The 22,489-nt window shown below is 37.6% G+C and overlaps 2 non-coding genes and 1 pseudogene across 2 annotated transcripts; all 3 read right to left on the bottom strand.

The window, feature by feature from the left end:
- Positions 1-8,833: 8,833 nt before the first annotated feature.
- On the bottom strand, positions 8,834-11,808 carry LOC141459984 (large subunit ribosomal RNA; annotated as a pseudogene).
- Positions 11,809-12,530: 722 nt separating this feature from the next.
- Positions 12,531-12,685, bottom strand: LOC141459971 (5.8S ribosomal RNA). Its single transcript, XR_012461668.1, has one exon. It is a non-coding gene; the product is annotated as a 5.8S ribosomal RNA (ribosomal RNA).
- A 165-nt stretch (positions 12,686-12,850) lies between these two features.
- On the bottom strand, positions 12,851-14,777 carry LOC141459973 (small subunit ribosomal RNA). Its single transcript, XR_012461670.1, has one exon. It is a non-coding gene; the product is annotated as a small subunit ribosomal RNA (ribosomal RNA).
- Between the last annotated feature and the right edge of the window lie 7,712 nt (positions 14,778-22,489).

Raw genomic sequence — 22,489 nt, 5'->3', positions numbered from 1 at the left:
ACGCTATCGGCGACTCCTACCGTCGGAATCCTATGCCCCCCCATCTGAAGCATCACATCTGAATCCACCTTGAGCAGCTTCTGCCTGCCCGACGGGTTCAAATAAAGCAACCAAGATTTCTCCGGGTTCACCGCCAAACCACAATCTGCCAGACCAGACGCTGCCGCACGCAATAGCGCCCTCATTCCAATCTCAGACGAAGCGAAAAGCAGCACGTCATCTGCATAGGCCATCGCATTCACCCGCTGCCCCGGCGCACCCAGACGGAACCCCACCTTTTCCGGTAGGCCCCCCAGCACATAATCCATGATTAAATTGAAGAGGAAGGGAGACATAGGGTCCCCCTGCCTTACTCCTCTCCCAACCCTAACAACGCCCGATCTGGCACCCCCCCACCTCATCCGAAGCGAGGAGCGCGCCAGGCACGACCTCACGTATTCCACAAACGCGGGCGGGGCGCCTCGCCAACCCAGCAGACGCAATACCGCCTCGTGACTGACGCTATCGAATGCTTTGGCAACGTCCAGGCTCACAATAAGCAACTCGCGCCTCGACTTCCAAGCCTTCTTCAGGATAGCATTAAGTCTCACTACGTTATCGCCCACCCCATCCACCCCGGGCGCAAAGCCCCGCTGCGCAGGTAAGTGGGCACAAAGATCTCTTAATCTCCCGACCAATAGCTTATGGAAGTGCCTTACAACCACCGAAGCGACCGTTATCGGCCTGTAGTCCCCAGGGCTCAAGGGATGCAGAACCTTCGGGATAAATGTCGTCGCTGCTTCCAAAATCTCCCCCGGCAGTTCGCGCCTTAGCATAAAGAGATTAAACACGATCCTCTTCATCACCAACGGCACCAAATCCCAATCTCGCGGCACGATCCCATCTGGACCGGCCGATGTACTCGGTCCAGGGCGCGAACCCAACAGCTCATCATCATCAACAGGTGCAAATACCTCGGAACTCCCCCATCCAACATCCGGCAACCCCTCATCCCCCCCCCAGGGCGCAGACGCCGTCTCGAAAATTGGGGCCCAATACTCTCTAATCTCCTCCATAGAGTGGTCACCCAGATCTCTACCGCCCCCCAAAATTCGACCTACCGCCGCCTTCCGGTCCTTCTTCCAGAGTTCTTGAATTGAAGCATACTGGGTGCGTCTTAACCTCCGCCTAGTGGGCGCACCCACGCGCACCTCACGCGGCCTCTCAACCTGACCGTTCCCCTCAGTACCCCCAGTCCTCGCCAAACCCCGCCACCACTGCAAAATCTGCTCGGTGGGGTCCCGATTCACCATAACTTCTCCCACCGCAGCCACCAGCAAATCTCCGGAGTGGGAGACCCTCCGCGATGCAGCTATCGCATCGCTATCACGCCGCAAGGCCAACCGCAGAGCCTCCTCCCACGCCTCAACCGCTACCCCACTCGCTCCCAGATTCCACCCTCCAGAACCAGAAGACGCCTCCGTTCCCCCTGCTCCTATCACCGCCGCAACCAATTGCCGATAATCCTCACGCTTCCTTACACCCTTGATAGCATCCAGCGTACGACCCCCAGCAAGCCTCACCAATCTCTGCGCCAGTCCCTCCCGACCTCCCTCTCTAATAAGCCTAACTTCGCATTCTGCCAACATCTGCAGTTCTTCTGGGGACCACCGTCGCTTGGTACGCCCCACACAAATTCCTCGATTAAACGCCTGGGGGTGCGCCCTCCTGCGATGCAGTCCCAGACCCGTAGGAGTACTAAAGGCCCGGTCGCACTCCTCACACTCATAGCGAAATTCAGTGTCCATAATTTGTAGCCCGGACTTTGGCCTCAACTGCCCTCCTCCAGCCGGCACACTCTGCACCACTAATCATATGGTCGAACTTTTTCCCCAAACCCCTGCAAAGCCCACACTCAGGTGAATCCCTAATCTTTGGGCAGTCCCTTCTTTTATGCCCCGACTGGGAACAATGCCCACAGATATCCTCCTTAACACGGCAATACTTCGCAATGTGCCCCAACCCTTGACATTTGTAACACCGTGAGATACCCAAATAGTCCTCCACTCTACAAGCTGCCCAGCCCACGTACAAACGGCCCTTTCCCAGCAAAATCTCCCTCAGAGCCGGTGACACCTCCAGCACCATATTGACAACCTCCGCGCTCCTTCTCCCCGTCTTGAAAAGGACTTTGCAATTCCCTCTAGACTCCTCGACCTGCCTGTCATCTAAATTCTGCTGCAACAACCGCTCAAGAAACTCGGCCTCACCTAGGTCCCTAGATACGTCGTAGACCACTACACGCGGCAAGGCCTTCCCCAACTCCCTAACCGTGACTCCCATGGCGGCCCATCGCTCATCGCCGATCTGAACTTGACCCTTGCTGGTCGGGTCCGTTTCCAGCACCACCGAGCGTGATCCCCGTTTGCGGAGGCCCATCACCTTCCACCCTTCCATTTCCGGATCAAATTTCTGTTTTAACACCTCCTTCACTTTTTCAGCGGACTCCAATTTGCTCCCCTCTCTGGGACTAATAACCAACGACCTGCTCTTCGGGGCCCTCGCCTTTGTGGCAGCAACAACCTGTGCAAATGAGGCCCCTCCCGACCAACCCACTTCCTCACCCTGAATTCCGGTGCTCCCCACTGCACCTAAAGCCCCACTACCCCCCAAACACTCCAACTTCCTGTTAACCTCTTCCAGCTCCGAGCCTATCTTCTCCAAAGTAGCCTGCTGCGGGATATCACTCAATGTCTTCATCAACTCCCTCTGCTTCTCCACTTCGTTGAACAGCGAAGCATTTTTTGCTTCTAGCCTGTTTGACACCCTAACCATTTTCTTCACTATGTCCATCATCTCACTCATTTTTGCCAAGAACATCTTGGCAGGCCCCTCCCCAATCCTCTTACCTCTCTCATCGCAAAATCTAATTGCCTCTGTCTCAACAGCCATTGCTTCGTGGAGTAACTCCACAATCTCTGGTGCCGCATCCGGGGCAAGGGTCCCTGTACGCCCCTCAAAAACTACCGGGCGCTCGGTGCTCCGCGGTGCGGACCCACCGGTAGCCATCCCTACTGATTCAGAAGAAATCTAACTTAATTCGATGAAGCTGCGTAAAAGGTATACATTCTAACTCACTCCATTGCAGGCATACATTGTACGCCCAAAAGGAAGACACAATGCACACCTCCGAAGCTTTATCAAATCGTAGTACACCTATTCACAATGTATACCTTTGCCCTTCACAATGTGTACCCTCTGTCCATTTACAATGTATACCTTTTTACAATGTATACCTTTTTACAATGTATACCCTTTTACAATGTATACCTTTTTACAATGTATACCTTCAAAAGTCACACACGATTCTTTCAGTCCACAATGTATACCTAAATCCAGTGAGAGCTCCTATATACTTTATATCTCCTGGTATCACCGATAGTTTCAAATGCTCAGTACAACCCTCCAAGTGACGTCAGCGTCCTCCAATTACCTCCTTTATTCCTGGGGCACTGCAACCCTAGCTGTTGGCCCCACCCAGGCCGCAGCGAACGGCAACCAGCAAAACTGCCGTCACTATATACACCTCGGCACAGCCAAATCACACAAACCTTGGCTGCAGCACCAATCCTCTTGCTGTGGCTTGTTGCTGACCACACTTCTATCCAACCGTCCTTCCACTCCTCATCCAAGGTTTCAATCCTCAATATCTGGTGAACCACCTCTCGCAACACCACCAAACCACACCAGAAATTCACTCACCTTCTGAATTGTCCACTGCCAAAACCACAGGCCAGGGCTACGCCCCCGAGCCACACCAAAACACAAAACTAAAAAGCTCGGAAAACTCCAAAAAGAAAAACTTCTACAACCTGCACAGTGTCTCAAAATAAGCCGGGACACTCCAGTTTTACTCCTCTAAACGCACAGAATTTTAAATTGACCACAACTAAATAAAAAAGGCAAATTAAACAGAGAACTTAACAAACGATGTGCACTGTACGACTGTCAGTAGAACACTAGGGAGTATGTTGCCGAACGATACGACCGAATCCGCCATTGCACAACGAATAAGACGCATCAATTCCGTTTAGGAATATCCACATCTTAAACGCGACAAGGCGTACGATCGAACGTCGACAACCCTTGGCGTTTGGCACGAGAATACCGTCACGCCGAGGTGGTATCACCCCGACGGACGCCCTCCGCCTCACCGAGTAAGTAAGGAAACAATGAAAGTAGTGGTATTTCATTGTCGGCAGTTTAAAAAAACTACCTCCCACTTATGCTACACCTCTCATGTTTTCTTACAGTACCAGACTAGAGTCAAGCTCAACAGGGTCTTCTTTCCCCGCTGATTTTTCCAAGCCCGTTCCCTTGGCCGTGGTTTCGCTAGATAGTAGATAGGGACATTCTTTCCCGTCTTCCCGTTCCTATTCAGTACTAGGGGTTCTTTAAGGTCCGTTCCTATCCTTTCGGATATACCAGACCCCCTGTGCAAGCACAAGGTCGTTTTACAAGAGAAGGATGTCACCACCACAGAGAGGCTGAAGTGCTAGGCCTCCCCATGGTAGAAGTGCCCACCCAGGCACTCCCCCGCTTGGCCTCCAATGAGGCGGGTTGAGATCACGCTCAACCAGCGCATGGAGCTGACACACGTCGACTCCACTCCCAGATCGTAGAGAAGGCAAACTCTACTTTAGCTCTGGTCAGCCGCGCCTCCTAGCGAAAGGCACTTCCATCTTATGATGGCTATATGTACTCTAGTTTCTATAGCGGTGTACTTCCGCTCAGCTCATGTCCTAGGACAGCGGAGCTAATGGTTAACCAACGGCCACTACGAATCCTACCGCAATTGCAAGCAATTGGGCTTGGTAATCTGGTACAGCTTGCACCCGTAGTTCAGTACTTCGCTATTGAACTATAGCAGCGTGACTGATCGCACGCTCGATGGACTTACTCCCTTGCCATCTCCTGATTTCAACCCGTTGCCTGAGGGGTCGGGGAACAGTCACCCAGGGACCAAGTCCATGCCCGCAGGCACCTTGGGGGAAAGGAAAGGATTGGATAAGGCAGGATTATGGAAAACCCCACTGTCCGCTTCCAACTATGTACACTGCCCTACAACTATACCCTAACTATATACATATACCTATTTACAAAAATATAACCTAACGAAAAATGTTTACAACTAACCTACCATCTTAACCTAACTTAACTAAACCTAAAACCTTAACCTATGCCACCCCGATATCTATATCCATTCACACCCACCTATATACACCCTAATAAACCCCGTACAGCATCAGCTGCTCCCTGGCCATTTCTCTCAGAAATGGCCACATCTCCTTCTTCGCCCATCCCCTACTTCCCAAGGGCCACCCCAAACCAACCCTCCCCATTTCCCTCATAACCCTCACCCTCTCCCTATCCCCACAAACACATTCTAAAACCTTATGTTTTATGGTATCCATCTTCCCACACAAACACCTCCCATCACCCCCCTTCCCAAACCTTCCCAAATATGACCTTCCCGCCCCATGCTCTGTTACCACCTGCGTGGTGTAATGATCAAAAACCCACCACCTCCCCTCTAACCGCTCCCTAACATCGGGAATAAACTCCGCCACCGGTCGTCCCCTTGTCTCGGCCTCCCACTTGCCTTGCCACTTATCTAAAATCTCCCTTCTTATCCTTCCCTTCATCCCTTTCCGCCCTTCCACCTCCATCTCATCCCTATCTACCACTGTCCCTCCTATCTCTATTTCTACTCCCTTCCTAACGCAGTATCCCAAGTAGGCCTCCTCCATCCTATACTCCACGGGAAGCACACCTGCCACCACCGGCAAGGCTACCGTGGAGACCGTTCTATACGCCCCTACCAACGACAGGAGAACTCGCCGCTGACACCTCTCCAACCTCTTCTTATCACCACTGAGCAACCTTGGCCAGACAAAACATGCACCAAACATCCACACTGATTCAACCACACATTTATACACTACCACCATCTCTCTAAACCCATACCCCCAATCACTCCCAGACAATCTCCTCATTTTCTCCCACTTTCTCTCCACACACTCACACATTCTTTCCACATGCAAACCCACTCTCAACCCTGGGGTCAACCATACACCCAAATATTTATACTCTCGTACCACTTTCACTCTTTCGCCACTCATAAATATCCGGGGTGGCCTCTCCTCATTCAATCTTCCTTTCAACAACATTGCCGCTGTTTTCCTTTCACACACTCCTAACTTCCGCTGCCCACACCATTCACTCACAAAAGCACAACACACCGTCCCCTTCCTCTCTATCCCCACTCGTGACTCAGCCTCTATCAATACACACAAATCGTCCATATACGCAAACCCTACCATACCCCTAGCTCTAAGTTCGCCCAAAATTTGATTGAAAGCCATGCACCACAGGTACGGTCCTAACACCGATCCCTGAGGGCACCCCCTCTCAACCTTCTCCACCACTTCACACGTCCTGGCCTTCAAGATCACCGAACGTTCCGTGAGAAAACTCACCATAACCTTGTACAATTCCTTCGTGATGCCACACTCCAGCAATCTTAACTTCAGATGTGGCCACCACAGGTGATCGAAGGCCCCTCTAATATCAAAAAATAACCCCATCACGTACTTAGAGCTAGACCCATCCACTCTCCTTCCAACCTCCATTAACACATCTTCCACTCCCCTTCCTTTCCGACATCCATACTGCCACTCATCCCATCCCCTCTCAATTACTCCCCACATTCTTTCCAAAATCACTCTCTCCCACACTTTCCCTAAACATGGCAACAAGCATACTGGTCTGTACGAAGAAACCATCCCCGGATCCCTATCATCCCCCTTTCGCAGCATCACCAATTCACCCTCCTTCCATCCCTTAGGAAACATTCCCGCATCCCAACACTCATTCAACACACTCACAATATCCCCCCCTATCACCTCCCATCCATACTCAATCATATCAACAGTCACCCCGTCTGGCCCAGGCGCTTTCCCCTTCTTAAACCTCTCTATTGCACCCAACACCTCCCCTTCATCTATGGGCCCTAAATCCCCTTCAACCGCCTCCCGCTCTCTCTCGGTTACTCTCTCCCTCACCTCTCTCTGCCACTCCGTCTCCAATTCCCTTTCATCCCTTACCACCACCCCCTTAACCATTTCCCTAAGTATCCCCTCCATGTCGTTAACCATTCCCGCCTCCGTCCGTAAAGCATGCCATAATCTCTTCCCTTTATACTTCCCACTCTCCAACTTATAACCTAAACCCCACATTTTATTAGCCTCCTCACTCAAAAATGTATGCCAACTCCTCTTTTTGACTTCCTTCACCAATTTCTTATACTCCCTTAGTTCCCTTTTATATACCTCCAGTCCCCTTCTTCTTCCTTCCTCCTCCCTTTCCCCTTGAAAATTCCTCCTTAACCGGTAAACCTCCCTCTTTTTCTCTTCAATCTCCCCACTCCACCACCTCTGATTCCTTCCTCTTTTAACACCCTTCCCCATCCTCGAAGCGCCCCTTGCCGCTTCCACCATCCATCCCTGTAAATCTTTAATTCTCTCCTCTGTCCCAGCTCTCAACCCCCAACCACTCCTACCCCTGTCCACTCCCTCCTCTAAACACGAAACATATCTTTCCCAATCATTCCCTTTTAATTTTATTCTCCTATCCCTTCTACTTTCCTTCCCTCGCCCCTCCAGGACACACAGGATCAACCGGTGGTCGGAGTTCACATCTACCTCCCTAACCTCCCATCTCTTAATGAGCCCGAGAATCCCCTGCCCCCCTACTGTCACATCTATATTTGTTCCCTCCCTTCCCCTTCTATAGGTTTTCAGCCCCCCCTCCCTGTTTAACACGTACAACCCATTCGCCCTCACAAACTCCGCCATCAACCTACCCCTCTCATCCTCCCTTCCACTAAACCACAATTCCGACTTCCCGTTCACATCCACACCAATCAAAACTCTCTCCCTGCCATCCTTCAAACTCCTTAACCCTCGTTCCAACCAGTCCAAATACCCCTCAATCGGTTCCCCAAACTGAAAATACATCGATATCATGATTACTCTCCCCACTCCCTTCCCCACCACTTCCACCACCACACAATGGCTGTTACATAAACTGTCCACAGCCACCACGTCCAATTCCTCCGAACAGACCACTACCGCCGCCATAGGCACCCCTTGCCCCACCACCACCTTATTAATCAATCCGAAGCCCGGAACCTCTCCTTTATTGCTATAAGGCTCCTGAATCAACAGCACATCCAGACTTTCCTCTGCTGCCACTCTTCGCAACTCATCGGATGCCAAACGGGACCGCCCCAGGTTCATCTGTCCAATTCTTAAACCTCCTCTCCTAACAGCCATAATCTATAGACTTCAACCAAGCCTTTCTTACCGCCTTGAAGACCAAACAATCCTTGCTCCTGCTCCCGTGCTCCTTACTTCCACAATTCACACACTTTCCCGCTTCCTCTTTACAGTCCTTTACAATGTGTCCTCCCCCTCCACATTTCAGGCAGTGCACCATCCCTTTGCACCATTTGGCCATATGCCCAAACCCAAAGCATTTTAAGCATTGGGGCACCTCAGTGTAGTCCTCTAACCTACACGAAACCCACCCCACCCTCAGTCTACCTACCGAAATCAATTTCTTCCGCACCTCCGTACTGACCTCCATTATCATATTTTTCCTGTTCCCAAACCGCCTCACCGACCTCAACCTGCACTCCTTCCCAAACTGTTCCTTATCCTTCCCACAAACCTCCCGAAGTCTTTCCTCCACCGTTTCTTCCTCCTGCTCAATGGGTATATCGTAGATAATGACCCAAGGTGCCTTCTTCTTAACTTCTTCCACCTAGGGACAGAGGGAATCTCGTTAATCCATTCATGCGCGTCACTAATTAGATGACGAGGCATTTGGCTACCTTAAGAGAGTCATAGTTACTCCCGCCGTTTACCCGCGCTTGCTTGAATTTCTTCACTTTGACATTCAGAGCACTGGGCAGAAATCACATTGCGTCAACACCCGTTGGGGCCATCGCAATGCTTTGTTTTAATTAGACAGTCGGATTCCCCTTGTCCGTGCCAGTTCTGAGTTGACTGTTGAATGTCGGCCGAAGAGATCGTAAGCCAGGTCGACCAGCTAGCAAAAGCCAGCGGTAACCACACGGCTAACGACTCGCAGCAAGGAAGATCCGTGGGTGGCCAAGGCACGGGACCGAGCTCGGATCCAAAAGCGCAGAAACGCAATTTTCTCCTCGCCCAGGCCCGGCACGTTGACACCGCTCCACTTCCCGACCAAGCCCGGCACGACTCAGTCCTCAGAGCCAATCCTTATCCCGAAGTTACGGATCGGATTTGCCGACTTCCCTTACCTACATTATTCTATCGACTAGAGGCTATTGACCTTGGAGACCTGCTGCGGATATGGGTACGAGCCGGCGCGGGGTTCCTCGTGGCCCTCTCCCGGATTTTCAAGGTCCGTAGGGAAGATCCGGACACCGCCGTAACTGCGGTGCTCTTCGCGTTCCAAACCCTATCTCCCTGCTAGAGGTTTCCAGGGAACTCGAACGCTTATAGAGAAGAGACAACTCTCTCCGAATTTCCCTACGGCGTCTCCGGGTCTTGTCGGGTTACCCCGACGAGTTCTCAAATGAGAGCCCGATTTGGAACGGTTCCGCTGCCGGGTTCCGGAATAGGAACCGGATTCCCTTTCGCCCAGATAGCGCCAAACATTTAATAAAAAAAAATTATTTAACGGGCGCATATCGCTTCGGATTTCTCCTAGGGCTTAGGATCGACTGACTCTTGTGCAACAGCTGTTCACAAGAAACCCTTCTCCACATCAGTCCTCCAGGGCCTCGCTGGAGTATTTGCTACTACCACCAAGATCTGCACCAGCGACGGCTCCAGGCGGGCTCTCGCCCAGACCCTTCTGCGCTCATCGCCGCGGCCCTCTTACTCATCAAGACATAATGATGATATAGTAATAAACTTTGTAATTAACAATACTGCAGTCAAGACTACAACATTAATTAACACACAGCTTATTAATCATCTTTGTCATTGACGGCAGAGTATAGGCACGACGCTACAGCGCCATCCATTTTCAGGGCTAGTTGCTTCGGCAGGTGAGTTGTTACACACTCCTTAGCGGATTCCAACTTCCATGGCCACCGTCCTGCTGTCTTAAGCAACCAACGCCTTTCATGGTTTCACATGAGCGTCAATTTAGGCGCCTTAACTCTGCGTTTGGTTCATCCCACAGCGCCAGTTCTGCTTACCAAAATTGGCCCACTTGGCACTCTGATCCTATTCCCACGGCTTCACTTTTAAGAAAGCCGGGGATCTCATCTATTTGGAGTTTGAGAATAGGTTGAGGTCGTTTCGACCCCAATGCCTCTAATCATTCGCTCTACCGGATGAGACTCGTCTCAACCGAGTGCAAGCTATCCTGAGGGAAACTTCAGAGGGAACCAGCTACTAGATGGTTCGATTGGTCTTTCGCCCCTATACCCAGCTCCGACGATCGATTTGCACGTCAGAATCGCTGCGGACCTCCACCAGGGTTTCCCCTGGCTTCGTCCTGGCCAGGCATAGTTCACCATCTTTCGGGTATCAGCGTGTACGCTATAGGTGCGCATTGACTTGCAAAGCAAGAATCAAGCGCCCTGGGAATGCGGGAAAATCTTATACATTGCTGCACAATATTTTCCATCTTCCCTAAAGTAGAGAATGTAAAAATTTACAAAACTCCAACTCTTTACTTTCATTTTGCCTATGGGTTTATAGGCCCAATGACTTGCGTACACGCTAAACTCCTTGGTCCGTGTTTCAAGACGGGTCGGATAAGAGCCTGAACCTGAATCGCTGCCGACCGGTGATAATAAGCACAGTCCTAGGAACAGTTTACCAACAGTAGGCGGAATAGTTAACCGGTTAAAAATCCGAATTGAAACTATTTTTTACCAACCCACTTGCAAACAGCCATATTTTAGGACACTTTCCATTATATATATTTTTACATATATATAATTTCATGTGGCTCAACACCATAATTCGTTACTGTCAATTTTATCCAGTATATAAAACGGCTAAAACTGTTTTAAAGAAAATACCTTAACGGTATAACTTAGAACAGACATAATAGCCAAATACTTAGAATATTTATTGACAGGTCACAACGTCCTACTAAGGGAGAAGTGCGGTCCACCATTACCCTTGCTATTCAAATGAGAGCGACCAAACCCACTATCACAGCTGTTACACTGAATAGGGCGAGAGGCCATCTCAAATCATTTAAAAGTTGAGCAAATGGTAAGACGTGAATCTCCCCTTCCGGATATTCAGGTCTTTTCCGTTTACCCCTGAGCGGTTTCACGTACTCTTGAACTCTCTCTTCAAAGTTCTTTTCAACTTTCCCTCACGGTACTTGTTCGCTATCGGTCTCGTGGTTGTATTTAGCCTTAGATGGAGTTTACCACCTACTTAGGGCTGCACTCTCAAGCAACCCGACTCTAAGGAGAGGCCCACCCGAAATAGACATTTGCCAACAACGGGCCTGGCACCCTCTCGGGACCGTGGCCTCGTTCAAGATGGACTTGGGCGAAATGCACATATCTTGGGGTTAATTGAGCCCTCCCAAACACTACATTTCCCTAAAAGCAATGCTTTTGGGATTCAGTGCTGGGCTAATCCCTGTTCACTCGCAGCTACTAAGGGAATCCCTGTTGGTTTCTTTTCCACCGCTTACTAATATGCTTAAATTCAGCGGGGAATCCCACCTAATCTGAGGTCGAAATATTTTTTTAATTTTTTTTCTTTCCTTTCTTGCAAAAAATTACTTTGTTCTATAATTGCCTTTAATATAGTTAACATTAATAACAAATCTAATTACCTGGGATTTATAGTATAATTGAAAAAATTTCCATTTATTTATAAAATTTAGCAGCAAATTTACAAGTAAAACTTTATTAGTGGATCAAGTTTTTCTTTTTTTTTACAAATAGGGAATAGAAAAAAATTCGCCTAGACTATATCTAACTAGCGAAAATTTATTAAATTCTTTTCCCTTTGTAATTGTAAAAAAATTGAAACAAAGAAAAATTATCTTTTTTTCACCACTTAATACTTGCAATAAAATTATATTGCCACTAACCAGGTTATAGATTTTTAACATTATTGATTGTTTAAAAAACTATATTTACATTATAGAAAGCAATTTTTAAGTAATGACAAGAAAAAGGGAAAAAAAAAATAAATTATAAAGTATTTAAAAATGCTGAATTACTATAAAAAAAGATGTGTACTTTTTATAGAAAAAAACAGGACATTTCATTTTTTTTCATATCCTTTTTCCTTTAAAAAAAAGTTATATAGCAAAAACCCCAATATACAAATATACTTTGTGTGTGAGAGGCTTGCTGCTACTACTAGTTTTAAAGAAAAAAAATAATGGGATGAAAAAAAAACTTGCGCGCACTATTTTTATATAAAAAATATATGCTAGCAATTATTTAACGACCCTCAGACAGGCGTGGCCCTTGGATAGAATCCCAGGGCCGCAATGTGCGTTCAAAATGTCGATGTTCATGTGTCCTGCAGTTCACATGACGACGCGCAGTTTGCTGCGTCTTTCATCGACCCACGAGCCGAGTGATCCGCCGCTCAGGGTAATAATTTTGTTTTAAAAAATAATTGAAACTTTTCTTTTTTTATAAATTTTAATATTTAACCTTATAAGGTTAATATTAAAAAATAAATTATTAACTTTCACGCAAATATGGTTGGAAAATTAAATCTACCATAAATGCAAGAACTAAATAATTTTTTTTCTTTATTAATGATCCTTCCGCAGGTTCACCTACGGAAACCTTGTTACGACTTTTACTTCCTCTAAATGATCAAGTTTGGTCATCTTTCCAGCGTACATCAATACCAACAAAGTTAATAAAGAATAACCGCCAGTCCGAAGACCTCACTAAATCATTCAATCGGTAGTAGCGACGGGCGGTGTGTACAAAGGGCAGGGACGTAATCAACGCGAGCTTATGACTCGCGCTTACTGGGAATTCCTCGTTCATGGGGAACAATTGCAAGCCCCAATTCCTAGCACGAAGGAGGTTCAGCGGGTTACCCGGGCCTTTCGGCCAGGGAAGTACACGCTGATTCCTTCAGTGTAGCGCGCGTGCGGCCCAGGACATCTAAGGGCATCACAGACCTGTTATTGCTCAATCTCGTGCGGCTGTAAGCCGCCTGTCCCTTTAAGAAGAATAAGTGTCGCCGGTAGCATTGATACCGGTATCGTCTAGTTAATAGGCTAGAGTCTCGTTCGTTATCGGAATTAACCAGACAAATCGATCCACCAACTAAGAACGGCCATGCACCACTACCCACTGAATCAAGAAAGAGCTATCAATCTGTCAATCCTTCCAATGTCCTGGCCTGGTGAGGTTTCCCGTGTTGAGTCAAATTAAGCCGCAGGCTCCACTCCTGGTGGTGCCCTTCCGTCAATTCCTTTAAGTTTCAGCTTTGCAACCATACTTCCCCCGGAACCCAAAAGCTTTGGTTTCCCGGGTAGAAGCTCCCCGCCGAGTCATTAAAGGAACATCGGCGGATCGCTGGCTGGCATCGTTTATGGTTAGAACTAGGGCGGTATCTAATCGCCTTCGAACCTCTAACTTTCGTTCTTGATCAATTAAGACATACTTGGCAAATGCTTTCGCTCTAGTGCGTCTTGCGACGATCCAAGAATTTCACCTCTAACGTCGCAATACGAATGCCCCCGCCAGTCCACATTGATCATTACCTCATATTCCTAAAACCAACAAAATAGAACCGAGGTCCTGTTTTATCATTCCATGCACCACTATTCAGGCAGATATTTCAGCCTGCTTTAAGCACTCTAATTTGTTCAAAGTGAACGTGTCGGCCTACCTCGACACTCGTTTAAGAGCACCGAAGTAGGAGAGATCGGCCAACAAAAGTACACACGACGCTAACATCGGCCTTTAAAAGCCTAATGCAGCATCGTGGACCCTGTTCACCACCGACAGGACATGCCGCGAACATGCCAGTTACACCGACAGGCGGCGAACCGACAGCGCGGCACGCAGAACCAACTACGAGCTTTTTAACCGCAACAACTTTAATATACGCTATTGGAGCTGGAATTACCGCGGCTGCTGGCACCAGACTTGCCCTCCAATGGATCCTTGTTAAAGGATTTAAAGTGTACTCATTCCGATTACGGGGCCTCAATAGAGTCCCGTATCGTTATTTTTTGTCACTACCTCCCCGTGCCGGGAGTGGGTAATTTGCGTGCCTGCTGCCTTCCTTGGATGTGGTAGCCGTTTCTCAGGCTCCCTCTCCGGAATCGAACCCTGATTCCCCGTTACCCGTGAGGGCCATGGTAGACACAGAGTCTACCATCGACAGCTGATAAGTCAGGCGTTTGAAAGAGATGTCGTCAGTACGGTGACTGTACGATCACAAGTGTTATCTAGATTCACCAAAACAACGCCCAGACAAGCCGGGCGAATGGTTTTGATCTAATAAAAGCGTCCTTTCCATTTCTGGTCCGGACTTAGTTGCATGTATTAGCTCTAGAATTACCACAGTTATCCACGTACGAAACGTGAAAACTCTAGTAAATTAAAACTGGTTTACTGAGCCCTTTGCGGTTTCACTTTAATTTAGTATGTACTGACACTTGCATGGCTTAAGCTTTGAGACAAGCATATGACTACTGGCAGGATCAACCAGAGAGTTTTTAAATCCTCCTTTAGAGAACATATAAAAACAATCTTGAAGATTTTTCTTTTATTATAGTTTTAAATTTTGCTAATAAAAAATAAAACATTTATAATAAAAGTTTGTTTTCGATTACAAATAATGATAAATTTTTTTATGAGGAAAAAAATATTCCCCACAAAATACAAGACTATTCAACTTTTTGTTTCCTTTTTCCAAATTTAGCATTATTGCGAAAAATAAAATTTTCTTACTTTAAAAATAAAAATTAGTTTTATTAACAAAATCTTTCTAACTTTAAAATATTATATGTAATATATATAAAGAAGAAAATTTGTCGCCAAACTATTTTTTATATTATAGGTAACCAGTTTGCCGCTATATATTTTCTATGTGAATGTTGCAAAGAACAAACACACAACGGCTATAGCTGTAACACAAATTATACTAGCAATAATAAAAATTAAAAGTAGTAGGTAATAGAATTTCTACCTGCTTGCTGTAAGCAACAACAACACATAAGCAGGTAGAATGCACCATTCTTAAACATATAACTATCTAAACTAGTTTACCATGTATATATATTTTTTGAAAATATATATCGTACATATAATCTTTTACACACGTTTGTATATACAAATACTTGAAAAGAACATATTAAAATATATATGTAATCTCATCAAAATTATATAAATTTTTTTAAAAAAGAAATAAAATTCTAAAAGTATACATTCTAATGTATACATTGTAGTTTTAAAAAACGAATATATCTGTTAGTTTACAATGTATACTTTTAATAATTATTAATTTGGATGTGTGTGTTATTTAGGCTTTATTTTCTTTTAAATTCTTAATTTTTAAAAATCTACATTTTATACTTCTATTGATAATTTTGTCTGTCTGTCTGAAATTCTAATGTATACATTGTACGTTTAAAAATTTTTTTTTAAAGTTAATTTACAATGCATACTTTTGTATTTACAAGTTCACTTTTACAATGTACACTTTTATTATATATTTTTTAGTTTTTTTTTTTTTTTTTATCTACTTTACAATGTATACTTTTATTGCTAAATTTGTCTAAAAGTATACATTCAAATGGTATACATTGTACGTTTAAATAAATAATTTTCTTGTTAGTTTACAATGTATACTTTTAAAAAAATAATAATAATAATCACTTTTAATCGAGTGTTTAAAAGTTTACTTTTACAATGTATTATATATATTTTGTGTAATTTAAATTTTTTAAAAATTTATTTTACACTGTATACTTTTATTGCTAAATTTGTTTTTAAAGTATACATTGTACGTTTGAATAAATAACTTTCTTGTTAGTTTACAATGTATACTTTTAAAAAAATAATAATAATAATCACTTTTAATCGAGTGTTTAAAAGTTTACTTTTACAATGTATTATATATATTTTGTGTAATTTAAATTTTTTAAAAATTTATTTTACAATGTATACTTTTATTGCTAAATTTGTTTTTAAAGTATACATTGTACGTTTGAATAAATAACCTTCTTGTTAGTTTACAATGTATACTTTAAAAAAAAAAAAAAAAATAATAATAATCACTTTTAATCGAGTGTTTAAAAGTTTACTTTTACAATGTATTATATATATTTTGTGTAATTTAAATTTTTTAAAAATTTATTTTACACTGTATACTTTTATTGCTAAATTTGTTTTTAAAGTATACATTGTACGTTTGAATAAATAACTTTCTTGTTAGTTTACAATGTATACTTTTAAAAAAATAATAATAATAATCACTTTTAATCGAGTGTTTAAAAGTTTACTTTTACAATGTATTATATATATTTTGTGTAATTTAAATTTTTTAAAAATTTATTTTACAATGTATACTTTTATTGCTAAATTTGTTTTTAAAGTATACATTGTACGTTTGAATAAATAACTTTCTTGTTAGTTTACAATGTATACTTTTAAAAAAATAATAATAATAATCACTTTTAATCGAGTGTTTAAAAGTTTACTTTTACAATGTATTATATATATTTTGTGTAATTTAAATTTTTTAAAAATTTATTTTACACTGTATACTTTTATTGCTAAATTTGTTTTTAAAGTATACATTGTACGTTTGAATAAATAACTTTCTTGTTAGTTTACAATGTATACTTTTAAAAAAATAATAATAATAATCACTTTTAATCGAGTGTTTAAAAGTTTACTTTTACAATGTATTATATATATTTTGTGTAATTTAAATTTTTTAAAAATTTATTTTACAATGTATACTTTTATTGCTAAATTTGTTTTTAAAGTATACATTGTACGTTTGAATAAATAACCTTCTTGTTAGTTTACAATGTATACTTTAAAAAAAAAAAAATAATAATAATAATCACTTTTAATCGAGTGTTTAAAAGTTTACTTTTACAATGTATTATATATATTTTGTGTAATTTAAATTTTTTAAAAATTTATTTTACACTGTATACTTTTATTGCTAAATTTGTTTTTAAAGTATACATTGTACGTTTAAAAATTTTTTTTTAAAGTTAATTTACAATGCATACTTTTGTATTTACAAGTTCACTTTTACAATGTACACTTTTATTATATATTTTTTAGTTTTTTTTTTTTTTTTTATCTACTTTACAATGTATACTTTTATTGCTAAATTTGTCTAAAAGTATACATTCAAATGGTATACATTGTACGTTTAAATAAATAATTTTCTTGTTAGTTTACAATGTATACTTTTAAAAAAATAATAATAATAATCACTTTTAATCGAGTGTTTAAAAGTTTACTTTTACAATGTATTATATATATTTTGTGTAATTTAAATTTTTTAAAAATTTATTTTACACTGTATACTTTTATTGCTAAATTTGTTTTTAAAGTATACATTGTACGTTTGAATAAATAACTTTCTTGTTAGTTTACAATGTATACTTTTAAAAAAATAATAATAATAATCACTTTTAATCGAGTGTTTAAAAGTTTACTTTTACAATGTATTATATATATTTTGTGTAATTTAAATTTTTTAAAAATTTATTTTACAATGTATACTTTTATTGCTAAATTTGTTTTTAAAGTATACATTGTACGTTTGAATAAATAACCTTGTTAGTTTACAATGTATACTTTAAAAAAAAAAAAAAAATAATAATAATCACTTTTAATCGAGTGTTTAAAAGTTTACTTTTACAATGTATTATATATATTTTGTGTAATTTAAATTTTTTAAAAATTTATTTTACACTGTATACTTTTATTGCTAAATTTGTTTTTAAAGTATACATTGTACGTTTGAATAAATAACTTTCTTGTTAGTTTACAATGTATACTTTTAAAAAAATAATAATAATAATCACTTTTAATCGAGTGTTTAAAAGTTTACTTTTACAATGTATTATATATATTTTGTGTAATTTAAATTTTTTAAAAATTTATTTTACAATGTATACTTTTATTGCTAAATTTGTTTTTAAAGTATACATTGTACGTTTGAATAAATAACTTTCTTGTTAGTTTACAATGTATACTTTTAAAAAAATAATAATAATAATCACTTTTAATCGAGTGTTTAAAAGTTTACTTTTACAATGTATTATATATATTTTGTGTAATTTAAATTTTTTAAAAATTTATTTTACAATGTATACTTTTATTGCTAAATTTGTTTTTAAAGTATACATTGTACGTTTGAATAAATAACCTTCTTGTTAGTTTACAATGTATACTTTAAAAAAAAAAAAAAAATAATAATAATCACTTTTAATCGAGTGTTTAAAAGTTTACTTTTACAATGTATTATATATATTTTGTGTAATTTAAATTTTTTAAAAATTTATTTTACACTGTATACTTTTATTGCTAAATTTGTTTTTAAAGTATACATTGTACGTTTGAATAAATAACTTTCTTGTTAGTTTACAATGTATACTTTTAAAAAAATAATAATAATAATCACTTTTAATCGAGTGTTTAAAAGTTTACTTTTACAATGTATTATATATATTTTGTGTAATTTAAATTTTTTAAAAATTTATTTTACAATGTATACTTTTATTGCTAAATTTGTTTTTAAAGTATACATTGTACGTTTGAATAAATAACTTTCTTGTTAGTTTACAATGTATACTTTTAAAAAAATAATAATAATAATCACTTTTAATCGAGTGTTTAAAAGTTTACTTTTACAATGTATTATATATATTTTGTGTAATTTAAATTTTTTAAAAATTTATTTTACACTGTATACTTTTATTGCTAAATTTGTTTTTAAAGTATACATTGTACGTTTGAATAAATAACTTTCTTGTTAGTTTACAATGTATACTTTTAAAAAAATAATAATAATAATCACTTTTAATCGAGTGTTTAAAAGTTTACTTTTACAATGTATTATATATATTTTGTGTAATTTAAATTTTTTAAAAATTTATTTTACAATGTATACTTTTATTGCTAAATTTGTTTTTAAAGTATACATTGTACGTTTGAATAAATAACCTTCTTGTTAGTTTACAATGTATACTTTAAAAAAAAAAAAAAAATAATAATAATCACTTTTAATCGAGTGTTTAAAAGTTTACTTTTACAATGTATTATATATATTTTGTGTAATTTAAATTTTTTAAAAATTTATTTTACACTGTATACTTTTATTGCTAAATTTGTTTTTAAAGTATACATTGTACGTTTGAATAAATAACTTTCTTGTTAGTTTACAATGTATACTTTTAAAAAAATAATAATAATAATCACTTTTAATCGAGTGTTTAAAAGTTTACTTTTACAATGTATTATATATATTTTGTGTAATTTAAATTTTTTAAAAATTTATTTTACAATGTATACTTTTATTGCTAAATTTGTTTTTAAAGTATACATTGTACGTTTGAATAAATAACTTTCTTGTTAGTTTACAATGTATACTTTTAAAAAAATAATAATAATAATCACTTTTAATCGAGTGTTTAAAAGTTTACTTTTACAATGTATTATATATATTTTGTGTAATTTAAATTTTTTAAAAATTTATTTTACACTGTATACTTTTATTGCTAAATTTGTTTTTAAAGTATACATTGTACGTTTGAATAAATAACTTTCTTGTTAGTTTACAATGTATACTTTTAAAAAAATAATAATAATAATCACTTTTAATCGAGTGTTTAAAAGTTTACTTTTACAATGTATTATATATATTTTGTGTAATTTAAATTTTTTAAAAATTTATTTTACAATGTATACTTTTATTGCTAAATTTGTTTTTAAAGTATACATTGTACGTTTGAATAAATAACCTTCTTGTTAGTTTACAATGTATACTTTAAAAAAAAAAAAATAATAATAATAATCACTTTTAATCGAGTGTTTAAAAGTTTACTTTTACAATGTATTATATATATTTTGTGTAATTTAAATTTTTTAAAAATTTATTTTACACTGTATACTTTTATTGCTAAATTTGTTTTTAAAGTATACATTGTACGTTTGAATAAATAACTTTCTTGTTAGTTTACAATGTATACTTTTAAAAAAATAATAATAATAATCACTTTTAATCGAGTGTTTAAAAGTTTACTTTTACAATGTATTATATATATTTTGTGTAATTTAAATTTTTTAAAAATTTATTTTACAATGTATACTTTTATTGCTAAATTTGTTTTTAAAGTATACATTGTACGTTTGAATAAATAACTTTCTTGTTAGTTTACAATGTATACTTTTAAAAAAATAATAATAATAATCACTTTTAATCGAGTGTTTAAAAGTTTACTTTTACAATGTATTATATATATTTTGTGTAATTTAAATTTTTTAAAAATTTATTTTACACTGTATACTTTTATTGCTAAATTTGTTTTTAAAGTATACATTGTACGTTTGAATAAATAACTTTCTTGTTAGTTTACAATGTATACTTTTAAAAAAATAATAATAATAATCACTTTTAATCGAGTGTTTAAAAGTTTACTTTTACAATGTATTATATATATTTTGTGTAATTTAAATTTTTTAAAAATTTATTTTACAATGTATACTTTTATTGCTAAATTTGTTTTTAAAGTATACATTGTACGTTTGAATAAATAACCTTCTTGTTAGTTTACAATGTATACTTTAAAAAAAAAAAAATAATAATAATAATCACTTTTAATCGAGTGTTTAAAAGTTTACTTTTACAATGTATTATATATATTTTGTGTAATTTAAATTTTTTAAAAATTTATTTTACACTGTATACTTTTATTGCTAAATTTGTTTTTAAAGTATACATTGTACGTTTGAATAAATAACTTTCTTGTTAGTTTACAATGTATACTTTTAAAAAAATAATAATAATAATCACTTTTAATCGAGTGTTTAAAAGTTTACTTTTACAATGTATTATATATATTTTGTGTAATTTAAATTTTTTAAAAATTTATTTTACAATGTATACTTTTATTGCTAAATTTGTTTTTAAAGTATACATTGTACGTTTGAATAAATAACTTTCTTGTTAGTTTACAATGTATACTTTTAAAAAAATAATAATAATAATCACTTTTAATCGAGTGTTTAAAAGTTTACTTTTACAATGTATTATATATATTTTGTGTAATTTAAATTTTTTAAAAATTTATTTTACACTGTATACTTTTATTGCTAAATTTGTTTTTAAAGTATACATTGTACGTTTGAATAAATAACTTTCTTGTTAGTTTACAATGTATACTTTTAAAAAAATAATAATAATAATCACTTTTAATCGAGTGTTTAAAAGTTTACTTTTACAATGTATTATATATATTTTGTGTAATTTAAATTTTTTAAAAATTTATTTTACAATGTATACTTTTATTGCTAAATTTGTTTTTAAAGTATACATTGTACGTTTGAATAAATAACTTTCTTGTTAGTTTACAATGTATACTTTTAAAAAAATAATAATAATAATCACTTTTAATCGAGTGTTTAAAAGTTTACTTTTACAATGTATTATATATATTTTGTGTAATTTAAATTTTTTAAAAATTTATTTTACACTGTATACTTTTATTGCTAAATTTGTTTTTAAAGTATACATTGTACGTTTGAATAAATAACTTTCTTGTTAGTTTACAATGTATACTTTTAAAAAAATAATAATAATAATCACTTTTAATCGAGTGTTTAAAAGTTTACTTTTACAATGTATTATATATATTTTGTGTAATTTAAATTTTTTAAAAATTTATTTTACAATGTATACTTTTATTGCTAAATTTGTTTTTAAAGTATACATTGTACGTTTGAATAAATAACCTTCTTGTTAGTTTACAATGTATACTTTAAAAAAAAAAAATAATAATAATAATCACTTTTAATCGAGTGTTTAAAAGTTTACTTTTACAATGTATTATATATATTTTGTGTAATTTAAATTTTTTAAAAATTTATTTTACACTGTATACTTTTATTGCTAAATTTGTTTTTAAAGTATACATTGTACGTTTGAATAAATAACTTTCTTGTTAGTTTACAATGTATACTTTTAAAAAAATAATAATAATAATCACTTTTAATCGAGTGTTTAAAAGTTTACTTTTACAATGTATTATATATATTTTGTGTAATTTAAATTTTTTAAAAATTTATTTTACAATGTATACTTTTATTGCTAAATTTGTTTTTAAAGTATACATTGTACGTTTGAATAAATAACTTTCTTGTTAGTTTACAATGTATACTTTTAAAAAAATAATA

The sequence above is a fragment of the Rhodnius prolixus genome, unplaced genomic scaffold (genome assembly GCF_049639745.1).
Source record: "Rhodnius prolixus isolate KJV_2025 unplaced genomic scaffold, Rpr scaffold_35, whole genome shotgun sequence".
In the NCBI taxonomy this organism is placed as follows: domain Eukaryota; kingdom Metazoa; phylum Arthropoda; class Insecta; order Hemiptera; family Reduviidae; genus Rhodnius; species Rhodnius prolixus.
Note: the sequence above shows the minus strand (reverse complement) of the source record. Positions and strands in the feature narration are given on the sequence as shown.